At 41.7% G+C, this 18,333-nt stretch overlaps 1 long non-coding RNA gene across 1 annotated transcript; it reads right to left on the minus strand.

The window, feature by feature from the left end:
* Positions 1–29: 29 nt before the first annotated feature.
* Positions 30–16,315, minus strand: LOC120717652. The gene is made up of 3 exons (XR_005692243.1): positions 2,547–16,315; positions 2,148–2,192; positions 30–1,378 (listed from the first exon to the last, which is right to left on the minus strand). It is a non-coding gene; the product is annotated as an uncharacterized LOC120717652 (long non-coding RNA).
* Positions 16,316–18,333: the final 2,018 nt, after the last annotated feature.

Raw genomic sequence — 18,333 nt, forward strand, 5'->3', positions numbered from 1 at the left:
ATTTGATCATTAGCTATTTATCCCACAACAATAATATGATCACATTTTATTACTATTTTCATTTTAATGACATTTGTATACACGTCAGTGTTGCTATTATAAATTAACACTGTCTATAAATCTAATAATGTCCTGATCAGGGAGCTGAGGAATTCCTTCTCTACCTGCATGTGAAGGCTTTGGAACATTATCAAGACATCAGCAGACTTAAATGAGTCTGTGCTGGCTGGTGCAGAGCAGAGACAGAGAGACAGAGAGGAAGAGAAAGGGGCTGGAAGAGAGGGTGATAAGGTGGGGAAATACCGTAGCAATGCGAAGCAATGAGCAAAACAGGATTGTGTTGCCCCCATTGATCACAGTTCAAATTTACACATCTGGTCATCGTTTAAATATTAGAAGTGAACCGCTTTGGAGCTCTGTGAAGCATGTGTGAGGAGTCTAATCCCTCTGGGCTGTCAATACTCACTTTTGACAGAGGAGGAGTAGGGAATACTGAGAGGGTCAGAGCAGTGTCTGCCTGGACACAAGTCTCACCTCCAGCAAAATGCCACAGCACTGCTTCAACCTGCTGCCTCTGCCAAACTAATCCCTCGTGTGTGAAGGGGGGGTAGAGCCTAAATGCAAATCTCACGTCCTGTAAGTTTGCCAAAAATGTTTTCACTCATGAGAAGAGTCATTTATGAAATATTTCAACTGCCTAAACTGAACAAAAGGACTTATATTATTTTGTTGCTTACTTGTATATTTGTGCGTAACAGTGAGATTGAAAAACAGAAAGAAAGACGATAAAAGCTGTGTGTTAACATGCGTCCATCCTCTTTTCTTCGCACACCGCTCCAGTAAAGCCACGATATGTGACAGCTGTGATTGTCCCAAGACGATACAGTGACTTTTAAAAATTTTAACTTAAAAAGCAACTACTACACCTCTGGCTTCTAATATAATTTCCATGAACATAAAGCCTTTTTTTGTAGAAATGCACTTAACTCCAAATATCATCATCTGGTTCTACAGGGACAGAGTAACAGCAAAAAAGGAAAAAATTCAATAAGGTGGTTTACTTCAATCTGATTCAACAATGCAGAGCTGCTGTATAGATGCGATCCTGCACAGAAACAGAAAATTGGATTCTTCCCCAATACGAGAAATTTAAACGTGTCCTGTGAGGACAAAGAAGATTTGAACTCACAGTCGTGTTAATGACAGTGATTGTGTGTGTGTGTTTATTAGACTTCTCTGGCCTGTCTGCGAGTGCCGGGATCTCACGGTTGTTACATTGTCTGGTGCCTTCATTTAGGTCCTTTTGCAGTGCTGCAGCAGTCCACAGAGACTACAGGCTGTTCTGTGTTCAAAAGCCTTGTCTGCCATCTAAATGAGGCTTTCGGGGCAAAAAAAAAAAAAAAAATAGAAAAAGAAAAAAAAATTCAACATGAAAATACCACAATGTGCTAAAGATTAGCTCATACTCAAGTGGGATGTTTTGGGAATATGTTGGTTCTCCTTTTCGGATTGTTATTTTTCCTTGTGTATTCTCTAACAGCTATCTACCCAAAGGGCACTGAGGCCTCTAGTTTAGTGGGGAAGGGAAAAAAAGGCATGAAATTGATATTATACCCTTAAATACAGCACAGATTTGCAGGGAAAACACAGTAATCCACTGACAATGCTTGAAAATCAAACACATATTTCTTGCTCGCTTACAAGCTTGTTTACTCTTGAATCTACTCTTTAATTACTGCCAGCTTCTTAAAACTGACTTCTTTCTTTATAGGTATAAAAAGACCATTTTTCCTCTATGCAGTACCTATAGAGATGCGGTTATCCTTATGGTCAAAGGCTCTGGGGAAATGCAACAATTTATACAAATCAATAGCGTTCAAATAATTCATGACTGATCACATGGTGTTTTAGCTCCTTATTTGCAGTAGAAAACCATGTTTTGTTTTGCTCCCAGAGGGCAACATGAAAGACCCGGGGAGAGGCGGGGAGAATTGGGAATGGAACTGGAAAGAGTGCATGAGGATAATAGGAGGACATTGATCATTTGGTGCACAAGAACACAACTGAACCTGTGAGTCAAGGCTAACAAGATGTATCATTTATACATTATTTAGACATGTCTGGGCTTTCCGTGTGCATTTTCTTACATCGGGTTTGCATCAGCGTCTTTGGAGGGGACACAGTGCAGTGACCTGAGACGATAAGAAGAAAATGTTGTAATTTTTATTGTTCGTTCAGTAGAAAAGAAGAAGAAGAAAGAAAATATGTAACAACTACCAACGCAGCAGTCAGTTCTTTCAGTGCTGTCCATTTGAAATTACTATTGTGTGTGGTGGGAGCAAATAAATCCCAATTTGGGCAGTGTTAGTCAGTCACAGCTTGTAATAAAAATTAATTTTGTAAATGTGGAGATGGATCAAGTTCCCTCTTGGCAGGGGGACCATCCCACAGACATGTTAACAACGTCTTCAGAGACCAATGAGGCCCATTTACAATAAGTGTCTGTTTTAAGTCGCTTGCTTTGTGTGTGTATGTGCGTGTCTCACCACAGCAGGCTATAAGAGGTCCCTCTGGTGTCAGCCGGAGAGAAGCCATTTGAGGCAGACTGGCTTTAATGGAGTGATGCTACACTTTCTCAATCACACAATTAAAGCTTGGTCTGCAGAGAGAGAGAGTTCTTTTCTGCTTGTAGTGCAGGGAGCAAAAGAGAAGGAGAAAGAGGGATAGCATCTTTTACACGGGGTGATTTATGTTGTGGTGCTGAGGAAAGAAGAGTCCTTGATAGATGACTTCATTAGAATTAATTAACAGAGCCAAAGACCTGACACAGACAGAGGAGACGGCGGAGAGACAGAAGGGTCGCTGGTGGATTTGAGGGGAGATTTAGAGATAAGAAAACAAGGTGAGGAAAACACAGAGAAGAGGTCTACCCGGGAAAACAGAGAGGTAGAGCGGGGGAGAAGACACGAATGAAGAACAGATGCCAGAGATTAGGATGTGACACATGAAGAGGAAGTAGCCTGTTTTTCTCTCTAAAGGGTAGCATGTGATCAAACACGAGTGCCCTCTACTTATAAGGACTGTAAGTAGAGGTTGTTCAGTTTCACGTACATATACTCTGAGCTTCCTTTCTGACAGGGGTATGCATGTACACATAAAGACATAAATCCCCGGTTAACCACCTACAGTTGAACACTAAAACTAGCTGCACAATGCCAAATGGCCCGTTTAGAAGAAGGGCACAAGCGTGTTCAGTGTTAGACTGATCCGGCATGCCGCAGGCTGTATGTTGGCTGAAGGCAGGCTTTGATGGGCCAAATCACTGCCTCGCTTCTATCAGACATGTCCATCATCCTCATCCTTTTAAATCCATCATCTCCGCTCCAAAGAGACAGAGGCCAGAACTCGCAGCAACTACAATCAAACCGGAATCTGCTTTTTTGTACATCTCAAATATTGTTTGACATCTTTAGATGACATATAGACACTTGCAGCAGCTAAGACTGGCGTGTAGTATTTTTGACTTATCCTGGCGAGCCTCAGCGTTGACATTTTGGGCATCTGCTGGACACGCAGACAAGTGGTGCCGCTGGTGAGGAAAAAGGAATTTTTAGCCCTGCAAGGTGAGCTGTCTAAACTAAATGCAGTCAGGTGCAGGTGGACAAGGAGGAATGAGACAGACAGCAATTTTAAAAAAGCGCAATTTCCTTTTAGCAGAAGCAGGCAAAATGTCATATGTATGGTACTGTGAGGATCACGGGCACAGCGCAACTTTGCAAACGGTCAATAAGGTCACAACATGATGCACTCCGACTCAGGGAAATCTAAGACGGCAGAGCAGGAGTAATTGGCTAATCTGTGAAAACATTGGTATGCAGCTCCATTTTAGATTTTATTTTCAATATTGTTCCATATGTTAGTAAAATGGTTTATATCCTCTCCAGACAGTCATTATAAGCTGCCAGTTGAAAGCTCGGTGAGCTGCTGTAGGCAGGGAGCACCTGTCACTACTCATCCATCCATCTTCATCTGCTTTAACTCAGGGCTGATGGAAGGAAGAAGACCCCTCAGAAGACCTCACCAGCTGAGAGCAATAATTAATCTAATTCCCCCCTAATTTCCTTTGGAATACCTGTAATCTGCAGGTGCAAGCAGCGCAGATGTGATACGCTAAAAAGTGTCAAGTGAAATCTAAAATGTGACAAACTTGTAGCGCATTTCCTGATCGTTTTCCTTTTAATTACATCACCTCTCTGATTTCTCGCTCCCTACCTCAGATCCTCTCATCTATCTATCCAATCTCAGATGGATTCAGACACCAAACACTTGGTCACATGATATGACTGGGTAATCAGTAGGTATTAGTGCCTGTTAACAACCCCTGAGCTGAAAGACAATTCCCCTCTCCATATTAAAGAGATAACACAGCAGAGGAGCAAAAAGCAAATGGCCCTAAGCCTCCAGCTATGCTCCCCTCTAAAGTTGTTTTCCTGGAAAATTAGGCAATTGACTAATGGCGTAAATGCTGTTAATTACCAGCACCAGTACCCCAAACAGTCGTCTCTGCCTGTAACTAATAAGAAATCAATTAGCTAATGAATTGGTCATTAAGTGAAAAGCTAATCTTGGCCGAGGTATTTTTTAATGATTATTTTTTGCCTATGATCCTGGCTAATTGCCGTTGTCATACGGCGCTCTCAGCTTTCAGCATGCCTAATGAAGCTTCATTAGATCATAACTGGCACTCTTGGAAGATTCGCGGGCAAACCTGCTTCCCAATTATTTTTAATTGCCAGACATTCTGCACAAACAAGTGCTGCTGCACCTTGCGAAACAGGAGAGCTCAGGCTGGCTGTGCTGCATTTCCTTCATGACTTCATTTGAAGCGATTAGAGCGTGGGGCAGGGTCGTCACAGAGCTGCCGTCGTCTGTGGTGGATTTAAAGAGCCCATCAGCTCAAACTGCTGGGCTCATCATTGTGCTTCCTTCCTCACTTTGATTTGGACTGTGGAGAAAAGCTGCTGCTTCCAATGTGGCTGGACCGGCTCCGTGTCGCCCATGTGCACATAAGACACGCACAAACACACAGACAAAGAGATGTTCATGCATTTAACTGGCACATCTCGACAGTTACAAAAAACACAGAGAGTAACACAAATATGCACACAGCCTGCACCATCGTACCTGTACATGTGTCAGCTGACAGAAACAAAGGAGAGAGAGCATCCCTCCCGGGCATGAATAATTAAGAAAAGACAAAAGAGCCTTGTTTTTTTTCCTCCTGTATCTCTTTCTTTTGTGTGTCTAGTAAACCCCAGTGTAGTGTACTGCAAGTTCCCCACTAATAAGATGGAGGATCATTCTCTCCATGGTGCTCACACAACACATGTTTCCAATCTGACCCTGTACAAGTATCTCTCTCTAACGTGAAGAGGCTTGTGGCGAAAACAGAGCTGCTCAAACTCTGTCAATCCCGCTGATGCATTTCGACAGTTTATCCTGAAATTTGCCTTTCCCTCCAACATCAGGTCTTTCCCCCTACCAGCGCTCTAGAAAGCAAACACAAACAATGCCACTTCAATGGCACAGGCCTGAAACACCGGTTTGTTTTGTAAGGACTAGCAAAGAAACAAGAGCCGTATCCAAATCAATCGCCTTGCTCTCATAACAATGTTTGCGAAGCACGGGCCGAGTTTAGTTAGGCAGGGAGCTACACGGTCTTATAACCACCTGTGCTTATGAATATTTTGTAGAATCTGTATTAATACAGCTGTCAGGCAAAGGCATATTCATCCAATCACAATAAAACTTATTTGCCAAAACACTGTGCCTTTGAGACAGCAGCCAATCTTCAAGGGGCTCGATTTTCTTGCCAAGGCCCTGCATTGCGCCGATGCCAAACACCAGGTGCGTTCATGTACATGTGCGTCTGTCTGTATGCACGTCTGCACGTGTGCGACACGCTGAGGAGAGGGCTGGGCCTACTTCACTGGAACGCCAAAGATTGATGGTGGATGAATGGTGCTCCAGATGTCTATCAATATTTAGCAGTAAACATCCCAGGCAGGCAGGGAGACGTGGCAGCTGAGAGCATGAGGTGGTGCAGCTATGAACTGTTGATTTTCACTTTAACCGGGTAAACTGGAAGGTAAAGCCTCCTTGAAGCTGACAGTGCCAACCACAGCTGTGATAGATTTGCTGGCAGAACGGAGTATTGGGGGGGATTTTTCCCAAGAAAATTCTACTGAAAGTTACCTGATACTGGTATGAAGAATAAGTTTAGGTCATCTAAAAATTTCACCTCTATTTTTAACCACACACATGCAAAAAGCCTTGTTTCCCAACATGCTTAAGTTCCTGTTTAGACTGTTCAAGACTGGAGAAACAAATGGATGATTACGCCCTCTTGTGATACTGTGGGCACAAGCATGACCACGTTCAAACAATACTTTCTGCTTTGCACAATGCCCTCATTTATATGCTGAGAGGTTATGATCCCTCATTTACGCTAAAATATGTATTTTTCTTCTTATTTAAACCACAGCTGAGCTAATGGTGGTGCATATGCTGAGTGCCAGGCTATTGCTAGCATGGTTTGTTAGCTAGGTGATACATACGTATGATAGCATTGCAAAGGTACCTGCTAATTAGTGCGCGGTAACAAAAAAATAAATAAACTGAAGCACAGACTTCTCAGACTGTCTGTTAAGCAAATAAATGTGTAGCAACTTTCACCAAGGTACCAACACCACAAACACAGTGTACTGGTCCAGCTCAGTGACTCAGACCTGCCAAGGTGGCACCTAGCTCTCACTGCACTACAGCAGCCTGTGTCCACGTCTCATGGACCTATCAGTCAATGCAGCAACATGGCTAACTTCCACTCCTAAAACAGTTTAAAAAGGCAACACTCCCAATTGTTAAGTAGGGGGAAAGCAGGAGCACAACAGTTTTTTTTTAAATTCCAGCCCACATTAAGATTTTTTTCTACAATAAAAATTTTGGAGTCTATGGGATCTGATTAGCTTCTTCTGCATATACTGTATATAAAAGATGGGCATAACTTCGGCGTCTGAAAAGAGAAAGAAATGCAGTGTCATAACCCTACTTTTCATGACCAGCAGGGGATGAATCACGAAAACCAATGTGAAAGTGCCATAAACCTTCATGTGAAGGCCACCAGATGGTGATAGCTGTGGTTGTGAAAAAGACTTCCAGCCCTATGAAGAGAGCTATGGAAGAATGGCTTTTTGACCTAACATCTGCAAACACTTTCCTGTTGAGTTTATGGTTCTATAAATCTTGTTTATACCATGTTTTACAATGGTGTAATATCTGCGGTATGAAACCATATGCTCATTGGCTAATGAGCTGTCAATCACAAATAATTAGCCAATGAGTATATGTTTTTACAGTCAGACCCACCTCTCCTCTTCAGATACATTCCTTTTGTGACCAAGATGGCAACAGTGGAAAAACTCATCTCGAGCCTTTAAAATGGGTCGTCAGAAACCAGTGGGTGACATCTCAGTATCTACGGCAATCTATTAAACTGTCTATGAGCTCCATAAAAGTCTACAGAAAAGCAATCCTCAGTTGAGGACAGCTTTCCTGAGCAGTCCTCGGGGTGCTGTCTCTAGTTCAAAGTCATGGGAAACAAAATTTGAAGCTCAGTTTGTAATTTACAGTCCTGAATAGAGTCAGAAATGAAGATAAACCACACTGACTATTGACTAGAGATGAGCAAACCATTTGCCAATGAATGTCTTTCAATCAGAAGACTGACAACGAGAACACTAAGCATGAAGCTTTTCAAGTGGACTTTGCAAAGCAATCACAACATTGTGACATCATGGTGGCTTTTTCCACCTTTCATATACAGTCTGTGCCAGCCTCGAGTGGTCATTAGGGGAGCGTCAGTTATTTGCACTTTAGCACTGGCTTTATTTTTAGCCCTTGAAGTTCCCACTTGGCGTGAATGGTAGAAAATGAAATACAACGGCACCTTGGCAACCCAAACGATCGCAGTCTGACAAACCAGATCAACATTTCTCAGTAGCAGGGTAGACTTCAAGCATATATACATACACGGATAATGATTTTAACCAGATTATTTCAGATGGCAACTTTTTTGTTTTGAAATATACATGAGCACATTTTAAATGACTAAACAGCATCTTTTCTTGTCTCTCTCTTAAACCATACACACTCGAGCACACACACTCAAATCACATTACAAGACATCTAATTGAGGTTTATGATGCAGCGGAGAGCATATGCTCATTCAGCCAATTGAATCATTAGAAAAGCACACAGTAGGCCGAAGACCTGCCAGAAATGCAGCTGAGGAAAATATGTGAGGGCCTGGATTTCCTGTCCAAGACCGTTACTGAGATGAAACATGCAAACATGGTGACACGGGCTAAAACACATATTTCACATGCAGTATGACATTCTTCCATTATGCAAATCCAACATTAGGTTGTGTGCTTGTAGAAAGCTCTGTGCCTTGATGTCTCCCCTCACCTCGCTCCCTCTATTTCTGAGAGCCAGTTGAGCTTTGACATCCACACACGTCCACACATTCTGTCTGACATCGGGCCCTGTGGTGAGATGCTCCTTGACCGGCCTTGATCCACAGAGGAGAGAGTAAGTGGAGGGGAAGTAAGATAGACAGGAGCAAAGACAGCTCGTCAGAGTTAAAGGCAAACAGACATTAGGCTTTCCAGAGCTGCAGTTGCTCTCTGACTCTCCTCCGCTGCACACTTTATAAAATTTACATGACGCATCAGAAAGGCCACAAGAGCCTCTTTGATTGTGGAACTACGTCTGAAAAATACATCAGTCGCCATCTTTTCTGGCGGAGAGGCTGGGAGACAGAATGAAAATACACTTGGCGAACCCTTTCACGTTCTCGTTCGCAAACAACATGGCACACACAAAGGGGGAAAAGCCAGAGAAAGACATAGACGCAGCACACAGAGATACATTTAGTCACATGCCGCTTCACCCCGTGCATCTGTGAAACAGTGGGATGTAGCTTCTCAGTGTCATCTCTAATTCCTGTGATCTAAATGTATAAGAATTGATGGTGCCTTCCACCAAATGCTGTTATGGGGGACCTGGTTTGTTTATTTAATGAAGCCAGTGTCACAGCGGATCTGCGTCCTTGCCTTTGGAAGCGGTGGCAGGTGTTGGTGGCAGATTTCCCTCAAACAGGGCCACTGAATTAACAAATCAAATTAACATAACACTGGCGTCAGATCTGGAGGCCTGTTTCTCTGGCACGGCTGTCCCTGTAGTTTGCCTGTATGGACGCTCCCCTCTTGTGTCCAGATGTCCCCACAGTGCCAGCTCCCTCTGCCCAGAAACCACTGAACCGGCCCCGGAGTAAATATAAAACACCGGCAAGGATGGAGCATTTTCCTCGCTACTTCGGCAAAAGTTTTCTGCGTAGTCTAATTTCAGCGCAGCGAAACATCGCGCTAATAAACGCCTCACTCGTTGAGGTTTAACCGAAGCCTTGTGTGAACATGTGTGTGTGTTTGTGAAAAACTAATGACACGTTGTACTCGTGTTGGTGATAATGACCTCACCGCTGGAAGCTGGGCTGAATGGAGAGGTTCATAAAAGCATTGCTTACACTGTATGAGCAGAACTGAAATGGGACAATTCTGGATGAAGTTGAGCAAAACAGGCAAAATCGCAATGGATTTACAGTAAGTTGGGAATTGGACAGATTATACTGGAATGTATGAACTGTAGTAACTGAAGCACATTAGGCAATATGCTCGAATTAATTCCATTTTATACCCTGTCACAATGTGAAATGGCTACCCAATGTATCCGATATACATAGGCACTCATATCGACATTTTTTCTCCTCTCTAATAGCTATTGTTTGTTTCATCTGTTTTATCGGGCCATTTTCCATTTTACCTTCATTCAGTTGTTAAAAATAGTATTAAAACGACAAAAGCAAAAGGAGTGAAAGTCTTCCACATACAACATAAACATGAACATTTACTGTAAGCTTTTTGTTCTTTATCTTGTCCCGTCATTCAGGCAGGAAGTGAATGACAACGTTTTTATCGTTGATCAGAAAAACGTGTCCCTAGCCTTCACCATAGCAATGCTCAGACAGTGGATGATGGGAACTGGTAAAACATTAGCAGTGAATGCCAGTATGAACGGACGATAATTATATGTTTATACAAATAGAAAATGTTGACACAGCACTTTTGTAGATTATTTATAATGTTGCCTGGACTGAATGGACTAAAAACTGAAACTAGACTGTTAATCAGACTGTGTTGTTCAGTCTGTTTTTATTTCTATAGAACAATAGCCACACTATATTAAATATTTTCCTGTCTCATGCTCCTGCTTTTAGTATGCGTGTATTTTATATTTTTTTTGTATGTGCCTGATGCTTTAGAGAGCTTGACAATAAGCAATCTATTTGCTTATTTATGTATTTTATTTTTCAAAATGTTCTTATTCCTTATTCTTATAAAGTCTTCTAGGTGAGCGTCTTCCAATAGAGTGCAGAGGTGAAGGCTTGACATGTTGGCATGGTCTGCTATAATATATTAGTCATATATATCAGACATCGATGCATTACACTGAAGATGATGGGAATTACTGTAAAATGAAGGGCATGGACTTATAAAACGCTAAATACTAAGCAGGCACTAAATAGTTTGCTCAGTAATAAGGAGAACATTCAGATCCTAACTAGTCACAACAGCTTTCATCCTTAGTCACTGATAATTATTGCCCGGTCACTATCAGCCAGACTCCACAAAAAGGATCTGGACATTTACATACTTAACATTCAGTAAAGAAATGCACGGCGTAATAAATATGCCATGCATACAGGTCAAAGTCTGGCATTTTAAAGTCTACTTTAAGTAAGCATTATAGTAGTCAGACTTTGAGGCTGAACTTCAAGGTCAACATCACCTACAAGCAGCGGTTCTCAAACCGTGGGGCGGATTCCTAGGCTGAGCCACAGATCCAGTGCGGGGGAAATGACTGAGAGAAAAGGCAGTCCAGAACATGTTTGGGCCTTTAAATTTGACTGATGTTGCAACAATTTCACCAAACAGTTGTTTAGAAATCCACAAGATACAGAGCATTTATAGTTAGTGTGTTTCACTACACTTGTGCTGCTGTTTTGCTCTCTGATAAAAGCAGCAACTATGAACCAAAACAGTGTCCTGAAAGATGCTAGAAACACCACTGTGTGTGATGGTTCTCTGTGGGTTTGTTACAATAAGCATCCCTGTTACATTACACAGTCCAACCAATGTTCACATGAAAATGTTAATTAGGTTTAAATACAATTCCATCAGTAATAGCATTGTTTAAATCAGTATTTATCAAAATAACTCCCTCTGAACAGTCAGAATGCTTATTTATGGATTCATTAGCCATTACAGGTTTTGCTGAAAGTATTTATGTAGTTTTAGGTTGCTACATCTAGAGCAACGCATCACAATCTATGAGCTAATCATATTTAATCAAACTTTTTTTTTGTTTGTATAACCCTAATTTGTTTTCCAGAGCTGAGCTAAACTGAACAGGACTGTTGAGTGAACGGGGATGCTGCTGTTTGCAGACGTAATGCGGCTTTATGGAAAAGTAGAAGCTTCTAAACTGACTGTAAACTGGCTGTCACAGTCATTTATGGCCTCCCTATCCATCGACTTGATGTTGTGGATGTGCTGGCAGCACAAACAGAGACAGCCCAGAGACTGTCTCCTAGTGTTAAAAACAGTTAGCAGCATTTAGCTGTATTAAACAGAATATTAATGGATTTGGAATGAGACTACCGAGCGCCATTTAAACCTCAAAGTGAGTTGATATGCACATATAAATTCAATTACCTCCATTTACCTTGGCTTTTATTCACTTGCTGACAGTGGTAAACAAAAAGCAAAGAGTTTAAAATGAATGACTCTTTCTCCGTGCAGGCTTTACACAACGTTGTTTCTTACCGTAAAAACTGATTGTGACGTTACATTTTCTAATCACCTAATCTCGCAGAAGGCTGCCTCTGCCGACAACACTTCAATGGCTCTACCTGTCCCGAGGAGAACATTTAGAGTGAAGGCACATGTCCAAATGACTCAGTGTTACGCATGTCATTGTGAAATAAAGCCGGACACCGGAGCTCGAGTCAGTTGTGATAGAATGCAGGAGGATGAGATTGTTTAATCATAATTACTGGTTTCAATCTCTTATATAACATGCGTGGATAAATGAGTGCTTCGGGAGTAATGCTACTGGATGTGTACAGTGACAGCGGATGGGCTCAGTCAATCATAAACACCTCTCATCTCATAATCACAAGCCAGCAGCAGGCCAGGGATTCCTGTAAGACACACCACAGCATTGACAAATATAATAATCAACAATCGCTGAGAATCTGCAACAGAGACAAGCGCGCACGTGCGAGCTCAGGCGCTCAGATCCACAAGCGTGACAGAAGATTCAGACTCTGCAGCTGTGCCCGCATCGTATTTTAGAACTAAGCAAACGCAAGCAATTGCCTGCATTTAATGAGAAAAGAAAGCCCAAATCAGGCGCAAAATGAAAGTTTGCTTACACCTTTAACAAAGTAATACCAAAGCTGTCAGAATATTCTCTAAATCCCCGCAGTTGGGAGTTTGGGGGGAAAACATAGCAGCAGCCATTGAGCCTCCCTCAGCTCTGTCCATTTCCATAAACGCTGCTGGCTGTCTCACCTACACCAGAAACACTGCTGGGCTAAATGCCCTGGCATATCATTTCCTCCTTTCTTGCTCTCACCTATTCTGAACCGAATGTTCATTACCATGCAGTCCGCCTCGGAGAAAGAGCAGGAGAAAACGACGAAGAGTACAGAGCTGAGATCATTGACAGCTTGATGTGACGAAGGTCAATTGAAATAACAGGTTTTTTGTGTGTTTATATTCTAAATGGGCCACTTGTGTCGGTTGTTCTTGGCTTTCTGCAGAAGGAGAAACTGGGGAAGCTCTGTGGCTATAGGGCTGCGTTGAAAGTGTGAGGCCGACACACACACACACACACACACACACAGACTTACTTTCACTCACTCACTGTAATGAGCAGGTTATGCTTCGGCACAGGCTGCTAAAATCTGTAATTATAATCAACCTCTCTCTCCACCTCTCCCTCTCCCCTCATCTCCATCTCGCTTCCTCTCCCTTTCTTTTTTTCTGTCTACATCAGTGAGCAGACATGAGGGAATCCTTCACTAAGCACAGGAGGTAATGAGTTTATTGATTAACATGCACAGATGAAGCAGCTCTCTCAAATTAATGTTGTTTTACATTATTAGATGGACTCGGGGCACTTCAGAGCGCTGCAAGACCATTACCTCATTGCAGTCCCAGAACTCACATATACATTAACTCTATTACTTAACATTAAGTAGGAAACCTTTGACAAACACTCCGTGAGGTGTTCTGACTCCTGAATATATAAGAATGCTTTGAGCACAGCTTCATTCGTGTTTTTTATGAATGCTGCTCTATTTTAAAACCAATTGTTTTTGTATGCAGGTAGGGTGTGTGCTCTGTCAGACCATTGGCAGCGCTGCATCTGGCAAACCATCTGGATGAGGAAGATCACATGTGACCCACATAAGTGGTGTGTGACCCCACTCTTTGACACAGAGTCAAATAACAAGTCTAACAATAGTTGGAAGAACTGGCATATCATTTTTGGGACTGTTTAGATGAAGACATTTCCATATTCTGGCAATGAGAACATTTAATTTGACACAACCCCCCCAAAAACTGAACTCTTAAAACATGTTTATGTCCCTAATGTGGGTACTTTTGTTCCCAGACTTTTGCAGTTTTAAGTGCATATGTGTTAGCGCAGACACACATACACCGCAGCCACTCTGCACCAATCCAATAAAGTGCATTACTATAAACTTTACCACAGAGCTGCAAACCAGCCAGTGTAATCTAAACTGCCCATTAATGCAACCTTTGAATTTTTGAACCTTGAAAAGTTAGTATACTTTAATTTCACAATATTAAAAAAATTGACTTCAGCACATCATGTATAGATCCAATATCTGATTACATTATACGTAAGCTTTAAAATTCCAGTTTCATCCAGCTGAAGCAGTCATTTACCTTTTCTCTCCCTGGGAAATTCAGCAGCCGCATCGTTACTAGCACAAAAACTGTGCAAGATGCAGAAGTAACACAACCGCAATGTACAGATGTCTGCACCAAACATACAGTCCAGATCATTCTGGCCCACTTTAACCCCTGAGAACAGCACTATAAATGATGCATAAATTATTTATTTTTGCCTCTTCCAATCAGTTTGATGTCTGAAGGTGTGCAGTAATGGGAAATAATAACTTTTTTTGAAAATGTAAGTAGTTTAATGTACAGATATCTGTATTAAAATGTATGGAACATTAGTAAAATATGTCAGTAAAGTATAGATACCTCAAAATTTAGCTTAGTATTTATACTTCATTACTTGCCATCTCAACTTTTAGTCACACATTGATGTTGTGGCATTTTTGGTATTTCTATATGTTAAAGTTATGTCTTCATTGTAAAAACGTCTGACCAACAAATAAAATGTCAGGTGAGACGCAACAGCAAAATGTAACAGTTAGCAAGGCAGCATCGTAAAATGTAATAATTATTCATAACAAGTGCAAAAGTCACAAGCTGATCTAAAACAACACAACTGTACTCGAGTGCACTATGTAGTATTGGGCAACACCTCTTAATCTTTGAATTCAGGTGTTCGGTCCCACTGACACAAGTGTAAAAAAAATCATACACATAGCCATGCAGTCAGCGCTGTCTTTGCAAGCATAAGTGAAAGAATGGGTCACTCTAAATAGCTCAACGACCTCAGCATTTAGGAACTACAGCGACTCAGCCACAAAGTGGCAGACCGCGCAAACAGCGAGGCCACCAAGTGATGGAGTGCAAAAGCAGAACACATACTGTGCACCACGAGCTTCATGGAGCTTCCTGTGGGTGTAATGCATCAGCGGCCCAATACTTTTGTTCATATAGTGTAAGTATACTTGTATAAAGTCTTCTACTGTGTATCAGAGTAAAACGAATCACAAACAGTTTTGAGTTCTAAAAATCCACAAATAACTGTTGAAAGCCCACTAAAACTGTTTGTTCATTCTTTACATAGGAAAGAGCATTCTTCATTCTTTGTTAGCATTTGCAAATTTGTTAGGCCGATGAGGCAAATGATGTACAACTGTCTACAATCTATGACTTTCTGGTCATAATAGAATAATTCAATAGTTTTACTTTCCCACATTGTTAATATTTCACTGTGTCAGTCATTACATACAGAACAGTCAATCTAATTGGCAGTCAAAATCTACCAAGCCCCCAGGGCTGCACATAGTAGACCTCCGCTTTGTTTCTACAGTATTAGTTTTTTGATAGTGACATTGAACATAATTTTGCTGTGCAGTGCTGTGTATATTTTTAGTATTGTTCCTATTTAAGTTCCTATATGACGAAAAAAAATCTCCTTCTCATAATTTGCAAACATTCGTGCTTTTCTGATGTTTTGCAAAAGCACAAGGTAAAAACGTTTTGCTCTTAAAATCAGCGCACGAGTGTATTCACTTTGTAACCAAGCAGCATTCTGTTGTCACCAGAAGAGAAACACAATTTTAGAGTCCACTATCATTCAGGCAAAATATCTAAACATTTTGGCTGCCCTGGTTTACACGCTGTGAAAGGAACTTGTCATTTTGGTGACGGCGACTTATTCATTGACACAAAAACTTCATTTTGAAAAATGAATTAAAGGTTTTGGGTGAGTTACGCCCTTTTTCAGGTTAACTATAGTGTTTTGCTATATAACTTTTTTTTTACATCTTTAGAGCAAAGGACTTCAAAAGTGTTGCGAGAAATGTGTCAAAGCAACTGAAAAAAAACTGTAATGAGCACATTACCTGATTGACGTTACTGCTTCTGAACAGTTTCCTGGTTCAGTCCATGGGCCAACAAAACAGCACGTGGGGATAGTGAACTCATGCTTGCCACATATCACTGCCACCAATGAGAGAGTGACAACTAGAGAGCAGGTGAGCACAAAACCAGCACTGCAAAGGATCTGGAGCAGCCAACAGTGACTTATTCTAGAGCAGGGGTGTCAAACACAAGGCCTGAGGGCCAGAATTGGCCTGACAAAGACTCCAATCTGGTCCACTGGAGCGCTTTGAAAAAGAAGGGCTTAAATTTTGGACTTTTAATCCCTTTTTTAACCATCTACTATAGAAATTAATTTTCTATAGTAACAACAACAACAACAACAACAACATTTTCAGTGAATTAACAAAAATGTTCAGTTCTATTATTACAGGAAATTCTGGGAATTTGAGTGACAGGATTCTGTAATCGTATATATTTATTTCGTACAATTTAAGCCCAAACAGTTGGTCTGATCAGTTCAGTTTGATTCAGTTTTATTTATATAGTGCCAAATCACAACACCCTACACAATGCAGGTACAAAATCTGAGACGTCCTGTTGAATTTGTGCTGTTTTACCTTACATAAAACTATCTCAGGGATTAAATGTGTCATTAAAACTTCCTTACAGTGACAGAAAGGGGAGTGTCACTAGTCCAGCCCACTTAAGATCAAACTGAGTTCTAGAGTGAGAAATTCTACATACTGCACACTGAAACTGGTTTAAGAAAAGTTTTCCGAGTATTGGTTAAGCATAAATTGTTGCACAGCAATACTGGATATGATGACCATTATTAAACCAGTCATAAAAAAAATTATAATATGCTTCCTTTCATCCTGGAAGCTGCATACAGAGAAACGCCATGCTGCCACACGCCCCGCGCCCACACTTCTTTAAAACCGCCCTACCCCATCGACAACACAAACACACAAACACAAATCCCTTTAAACAGCCTGTCATGTACTCTCAGTGTATCCCACACACATCTCTCAGAAAGGTTACCCACACTCACCACTCAGCCAGAGGGGAGTCCCTCAACTCAGGTTCCCCCCTTTGCCAAGTGGATACTTCCTCTGAAGGTTCCTGGTGCGCGGCATGTCAGAGGCGCTATGAAGATACCAGGGAAAATGGCAGAGCAAAGAAGTGGCGTCAATCTCTCACCGCCAGTACCTCTCTCCCGCCACTTTGATGTGATGGCTTTGTGATGTGGAGGAGCTGTCAGATTAGTGGGCCTGTCACGGCTCTGTCTGCTTGTCTGTTGGGCTTGACAGAGTCTGTGATGGAGCTCAGACTAAACAAAAGGGTTATCACCTTCCCCGTGCTCAACCACACTACTCTTTCATATGTGGGGAGAAGGGAGGAGAAGGCATCCGTCCTACGCGCAGAGAGAAGTGGAGGAGGAGAGCGTGTCACCCTTCAACCGTCATCAAAAAAGGTGTAAGTGGAAAGAAAAAAGCAGGCAATTATAAAACCTGGATGTTGACTGCATAAATAATGCATGCTTACAGTCAGAAAGATAGATACAGATAGATATTTTCATGTATGTTGTAAAGTACGACATTCAGGTATGTGAATTTGTACTCCAACCCCCACACATCCTTCAACAGGAAGTCCCTGCTATATGGACTTCCTCTTAAATACAGCTGTTAGCTTAAATGAGGCATAAAGAAAGTGATCCATTCTCCGGACACCTGGGGACCACAGCCCACAGGTGCGGTGTGTGTGTGTATGTGTTTCAATGAGGTGAAATAGCACACTAATGAGGAGAGACTGATCACTGCTGACACAACCAGGCACACACAGTAATATGAATTTCCTGTTTCAAGTAATTCTTATTTCCTGTTTGACTTGTACTGTAATTAAGAGGCCATGGCCTGGACTACAGTTAGCGCACCCTGCATTACTTGTGTGCGAACTCGGTTTCAAAAACGCACTGTCCAGACTTTACATATCACCATCTGTAAATCAAAAACAAATGATTAGAGAGACTGCCTCCAGCAACAGACGAATGCGGCACATCCGGGTACTTGTACAGCACAGCTGACTCATTAGAAATGCTTCTATTTTCTATTAATAACCAAATAATTCTTACCCATCAAAAGTACGTTGATATGAACAGCCAAATATTCCAACACAGAGTTTTACATTCTGGTTTTTGTGCTTTGATGTTTTTAAAGTTACGTCACCTCCCAAACTGCCATTTGCGATTTAACCTTAATTCAACAATTAAATCTGTGCCTCCATCCTTGGAGCAGTGTGCAGACCTATCTTGATCAGGACGCTGCACAACACCATGCACCTCGCCATGCCTGAGAGGCAGCTGAAGGGGCAA

This window comes from Simochromis diagramma, unplaced genomic scaffold (genome assembly GCF_900408965.1).
Source record: "Simochromis diagramma unplaced genomic scaffold, fSimDia1.1 OVJJ01000501.1, whole genome shotgun sequence".
Lineage (NCBI taxonomy): Eukaryota > Metazoa > Chordata > Actinopteri > Cichliformes > Cichlidae > Simochromis > Simochromis diagramma.